Genomic DNA, 6,403 nt, shown 5'->3' with positions numbered 1-6,403 from the left:
TGCTGAATATCAATGGATTCCACAATTTAATTTGCAGGAAAAATCGATTCATTTTGTGATTTCCTAAACCAGCTACCCAATAATTTCAGGTAATGCCCTCTGCCTCTTAGCTTCTGAGAAGAGATGAACAATTGTTTCCTATTTGTCTTCCCTGTGCTGCTCAAGAATTTACAAACCTCTAGTGTGTCTTCCAAGCGCTGCCTCTTTTCCCAGAGGAAAAGCCGTAGCTTAATATCGTCTTGTACAAAAGGCATTTCACATCTGTGCTCATTGTTACTGCTTTTCTCTATATTTTCTAGTTCTGCTGCAACCGGTGTTCAAAATGCAGGCACACCAGAAACGTACATCTTGTCATAATTACGCTTTGATTTTTTTCATCATTCTTTCCTACTAATTCCTAATCTATTTTTTAAAGTACCACTGAGTGCTGAGCTGCCATTCCATAGAACTGTCCACTAACATTAAGAGCTATTCTGAAGGTTACTAAATAATTTAATTTCCATCGGTGTGTATATATAGGAGAATTGGCTTTTCCCCAGTGAGCATTAATTTGCATTTATTAAGACTCAATTTTGCCTGCTGTTTTTAGCTCCTAATCTCTCAGTAGTGTACGGTCCTATAAACAGGATTCCAACAAGATAGGCAGCAGTAACACTCTGAATACCAGATAAGCGAAAGTTCAAGAAACTGAGCTTTAACAGGCTTACCTGGAAGGATATGACTGTTTAAGTGTAACCAAAAATTAAATACCGTGCCTCTAATCTAGGTTCCTCTAAGCAAATGTGATGTCTGGTTAGCTGAGACGGGGAATGCCAGCGTGCGTTGCATTGATTTTACCTCTATGTTCTGCCGGAGCAGAAAGCTGCTCTCCGAGGTGTTTGGAAATCAGAAGCACCATCGGAGATTTTGCATCCTTGGTAAAACCGAGGGCTGTGGTTCATTATGTTCATGATTTATTTTTAATTTCTTTTCCTCTTTAGCTAGGCCATAACTTATGGGGGGAAAGACTTTAGTCATCAGTTATATAGAGGCTTTCTTGTGACCATGTTGTTGTTTTTCTGATTTTCTAGTAGCACTATCATGCAAAACCAAGGTCTATTGTTACGTACAATCAAACATTGTCCTTTTTGTGTCGTGCAAATACTTCTGAAACTTACAATTTTGGAAGGTCTATTGTGTATTCAGACCTCTTTCCAAAGATTTTTCTTTGATGGAGCCTCACCTTCCCTAGACTAATGCTTAGAAAGTGCTTAAACTATTCGATTACTCAAAACCAATCTGCCTGTCCTTACTGGATTTTCTTTCTGCTGTTTTCAGATAGCTTTGTGCAGCTTATTAGAGCCCAACCACTTTAAATAATTCCTGAAGTGCCAGAAGTCTGACTAGGAATTCAACTTCCAGCTGCTTAGAGCTAAGAGCTTCTGCCCCGAGGCCTCGACTTCCTTCGGCAGATTTGCAGACTGAAATTAAACACTTCAAAGGCAAATCTGATCTTCAAGAGAAGAAACCAGTGTAAAAATGGTGTCACGATTTAGTGTGTCTGTCTGCAGAGAGCATGAAACAACAGCTCTGAGTGGTAGATTCCCATCCAGGTCTGTGAGGGTTTTGTTCTCAAATTTAGGTGAAGTCACTTTAAAAACATTAGTGTTTCACTGTAAAATAGAAAATTCAAAGTGCACCTGCAGTTTCCTAGCTAGATAATCGCCACCTGTAGAATACGGAACCGGCACAGCTTATCACCTTCCTCGGGCAGCCAGAGACAACGTGACCGAGTGTGTTTCCTTGGCCCAACAACTCCGTTTTTTCGCAGTGACGCCCTTGCTGCCCAGCGTCAGAGACGGGACCATTGGCCGGTGGTCGCGAGTTACTGGTCAAACACTTGCGAAGTGCCCATTACAGCATTCTGAATTTATGTCCAGGTACTTTGAAAGCGCAAGGCGAATCTGAATTTATGTCCAGGTACTTTGAAAGCACAAGGCGAATAAATATTTAAAAATTTAAATATTAAATATTAAATATTAAATATTTAAAAGAAAGAAGAGAGGCCTCCTTTTGCTCAGAGTTCAGCGCGCAAACCCCAGCTCCTGGCTAACCACAGCCAGCTTCCTCAGAGAGAAGTGTGATCGCACAGTTTGCGGGGCTGCAAGGTTTAGTCATCGTGGTCCGTGTCTTGACCGTAAGGAGGAAACGATTCCAAGACAGAAGAAAAGGTCAGTTTTTGAGAACGTGCTGCCTCTTTATATCTTAGTGGTTCATACCTAGGGCCTGTAAACAATGCATTTCTCTCTCGTGTTAGACTGAAAACACACACAAAGACAAGAACAAAAAGCTGTCACCAGTGCAAATTGCCAGTAATAAAGGTAAAACAGAGATGGCTTGTACAGGTAAGACATCAGTGGCTCTAAGCGCTGAATGGTTTTAAACGGTTGCCTGGTGCAGGCTCCGTCGCTTGACAAGCTGCAAGTGATCTGCGGCAAGACACATGTCCAGAGAAAAAGGAAACGGGCTTAAAAAAAGAGCCGCTGACCCCTGCTGCTGTCAGCCTGCACCCAAAGTAGTGACTTTTCAAAAAGATTTGGGCTTTACATATTGAAATTCTTTCATTTGCCTGATAGCTATGGGCAGGATTTCACTGATAGCGTCACTAAAATAAGGATAATGCTGGCATGAATTAATCATGAAACCAACCTTCCAGCAGGAGCTCTGCAGGCCAGGAGGAATATCAAGGGGTTTTCTTTCATATGCCCAACTCACACTTTAATATTACATGTCAGCGCTGCCCACTATATTGCACGAACAATATAGCAGCTTAGCGAAAAATGGATGAGGGCAGAGGTGTATGTAATAGGCCCCTCTGATTATGTTTTAAGTTTACTCAAAGAAAATGGCTAAATAAACCTTTTCTGACAAATGGAGGAGCTCCCACCTGGTAGGTGGTGGGGCTGACTCGAGTGACTAGAGGATCAAATTGTACAGCCTCAGCAGAAAGCACCTGGGCAGCAAAACACTCACAAAGCACTGCCCAGCTTTGAAGCTTTTACTGCGTGAACCAGTTATGAACTGTTGATTGGTTTTCTGTTGCCTTGACTCTAGCCCTGCCATCATCCCGGAGAGAGAAAAGCCTTATCTAAGCGATCCCACAGAGGCAGCTTATTGAATATAGCGTGAATAACAGAAATGTTGGCCAACAAACTGAACCTGAAACCCCTTCAAGAAACCTACTGTGTGGCTCTTCCAAGCTGCGCCACCGTTTGGTTGCAGCCCCCCTGTTGGCAGTGGCTCAGCCTTGCTGGGAGGAACAGAGAGGCGACAGCTCATCCGAACCTGAAAGGGACAGCCACAAACCTTCAGGGGATTTGGGAGGTTTTGGGGACCTGAAAAGCGAAGGTTCATCCTCTTTTAGGTAAGATACACAATTAAAGAAATGCAGAACTGTAAAAGGATGTCCTTGTTTAAAATGCAATTGGAAAAATGATCAAAAAACATTGTATTAGTTTTCCTAGAGGGCAAAAGCCATACTTTGAGGTTTAAAATTTTTGATCTAGACTGCCATGACACTGAGTTTTCAGCAGGAATAATTCCTGTGATAACTGTATTGCTTAGAAGGTTAGTTAAGGAATAAGCATTATTATGTCTGCATTAATAATTAACCAAGAGTTGCCAGTAAGCCATTAACTGTCAAAGCCAAACTAAGAAACTTCCTTGGAATCAAGGCAACGTTGATTACGTGGCGTGGGGAAGATTCACTGTTCTTTAAGTAATCGTTATAATGCTATGTCAGCTTAAAGAGCAATTGAATTGCCTTTTTGAATTAACTTCTTTAATAAAAAAATAAGTGGTTGCAATGTTATAATGTGATTTATTTTTTTTACGGAAGTAAAGCATCTCACCGGGCTCTTTTGCAAATGAAAAGAAATAAGATGTTTATTTCTTTTTATTTGTGCTCTGGAATTGTATTCATTTAAATAATAAATTAAGCTTTCACCAGGAGGTAAAAAAAACAGTATGTAAAATGAGAGCTGAGCAAGAAGCTCCATACGTGTACAACTATCACAAAGCTCCTTCCTTCTAAGTGGAGAACTGGTTTTTCACTCGGGTGCTGCATTATTTGCCTGTTGGGTTAGAAGACAAAGCCAGAGTTGCCCTGAACATCTGCACCTCCTGCCCAGGAGCCCTAGGAATTGCTTGGGCTCCACAAAGCTGGTAATGAGCCCTTCAGGCCGGCAGGGACTACCTAAACGGGAGCAGCTCATTGAAGTTTCAGAATCGCTAATGCTTTTTCATCTCTTTTTACAGCTTGATACTGCAATATACACAGCACAAGAGTCCAAAGTTTCTATCTAATAAAAGCAGAAGAGGGAAGTTTATGAGGGTTCCTTTCAACCTAAAAAGTATTCTAAGAGTCCGTGAAATAAAGTGAAAATGGAGAGTAATTCTATGAAGAGAAAAACTATTACAGGAATTTAGTACATCCTCTCCTACTTTTGTCCACCAGCGATACCTTTTGCAATAAACAATAAAACCTGGCAGATACTCTGCTGACATAAAAGCAAGGCTGAAGCAAGGTTAGAGAAAGATTTGTAATTGGGTTTGAGAGAAAACAGCTACGTGAGAATAGCTCTTTGGGGACCGTGTTCATTCACTGACAGGACAGTACAAATTTTATAAGCAAATTAATTGAGACAGCTTAACATAGTAAAGTTGTTCAATATTTATTGGGGCCTTCCAGCATGTCGCTTTATTCCTGTGATTGCACATATTTTGTAACCATCTCATTGTGGGGAAGAAAAATAATGGAGAAATATAAAAGGGGAGGGGCAAAAGCAGAAAAAGCAACTCATTTATAATCTTCCGTGATGATGACTGTGCACTATGGCATGCAATTGTTAAAAAGAATTTAAAGATGTTATACAAATACAGTTGTGCCTCATTTTGTCACATATGGGTACAGCAAATGAAGACATACACTTCTGCTGAAGACTGAACCTAGAACCTTTTCTTTTATATTAGCCTTTTCTTCATTTCTGAGGTTTTGCTGAAGCAGAGAGACTCTCGGTACAGAGCAGCATCAGCCCTACCCAGAATATCTAATACAGAAAGGCAGCACTGGGTCAAACCGGCAAGCCTTAGCCAGCTTCTTTTAACCAAGGTAAAAAAAGCCATGCCCTAGCTGGCTAAAATGCAGAGACGCCAAAAGAAGACATTCCCTGATCATTTTTTTTTTCCCTTTCCGTAAGAGCTGCAAAGCCACCTCCTACAGGTCCCACACTGGTCCCTGCTCACCCGTCTGAGCACCTCACCCAGGTTTAATAAGGGCTTTTACAGCCGCCTTAGGAGAGGGTACACAGTCCCAACGGAGGAGCTGGCAAAGCGCAGGGTGCGGAGGGCTGGGAGCCAGGCACGCGCTGGGGAAAGGTAACCCCGGTTCTCTTCGCAGCGGCCCTGCCCCAGTGCTGAGCGAGATGCTGAGGAGCAAAAGGAGCTACTGTACTTTGTCTCGTTACTCAAAAGAGAGTCTGGGAGCGGTACAAAGATAACTGTCACCTGTCACTTGGATTGCAGTCTATACATAGATTTCAGAATATGGAAGATCAAAAAATAGTACGGAAGGAAAAAAAATACCTTGGATACAATTAGAAGGATATTTGCTTTCATGATATAAATTATATTTGGCTTAGTTTTTAACCCCTAACTCGAAATGCTCCTGTTCTGACTTTCTGTGGCTTGCTACATAGACCGAAGGTGCGTGGCGTCCGAGGTCTGTGAGGGTTGCTATGGGAATTGCGGCTTCACTGCTCAGAAAGTCACTGTTGGCAACTTGGCAAAGCCGATCAACGTTATTGCTATGTGTGTTCATCTGCCCTTAGAAGCATTTGTCTTACGGACGACCGTTATGGAAAACAATATTATTTCATATCTGCTTTTTAATATGTCATCTCATTTATCAAAAGTATTTATTCAGAACCAATAAACTGCAAGGCTGTGAAGATTTTCCTTGGGAGTCCCTCTCCAGTAACACAGATCCAGATGCTAGATTGTTCCTGTGAAGATTTTCCTTGGGAGTCCCTCTCCGGTAACACAGATCCAGATGCTAGATTGTTCTAATTCATTATTTGTGGTACAGCTATTTTATAGCGAGGATGTAGGAACACGTGTAACTCCAGAAAATGGCCAGCGCGGTGTCACCTGGCACAGCCATGTGCCCATAACGCTGGCAGCTGACATTTAGCTCACGCATCTGTGTGGAGAGCTGCTCAGTGCAAGGAACATTTCAGTATTAATTTTGGTTTTTCAAAAATGTGAGATCGGTTCAGAGCAGAATTGAGTTCCCTGAGTGATTCCAACCATGCAAATGTATTTACATGGTGCCTCTTGTTTTTTGGTCTGTTCATTCATTCTGGGA

The 6,403-nt window shown here is 41.8% G+C and overlaps 1 protein-coding gene across 1 annotated transcript in view; it reads right to left on the bottom strand.

Moving 5' to 3' along the window:
- PLPPR5 (phospholipid phosphatase related 5) overlaps window positions 1-6,403 on the bottom strand; it is an 82,835-nt gene that overhangs the window by 22,221 nt on the left and 54,211 nt on the right. The gene's annotated exons all lie outside the window — the stretch shown is intronic.

Source organism: Aptenodytes forsteri, unplaced genomic scaffold (genome assembly GCF_000699145.1).
Source record: "Aptenodytes forsteri isolate BGI_AS27 unplaced genomic scaffold, ASM69914v1 Scaffold237, whole genome shotgun sequence".
Lineage (NCBI taxonomy): Eukaryota > Metazoa > Chordata > Aves > Sphenisciformes > Spheniscidae > Aptenodytes > Aptenodytes forsteri.
The sequence above is the reverse complement of the archived record's forward strand: the minus strand, read 5'-3'. Positions and strand labels throughout refer to the sequence as shown.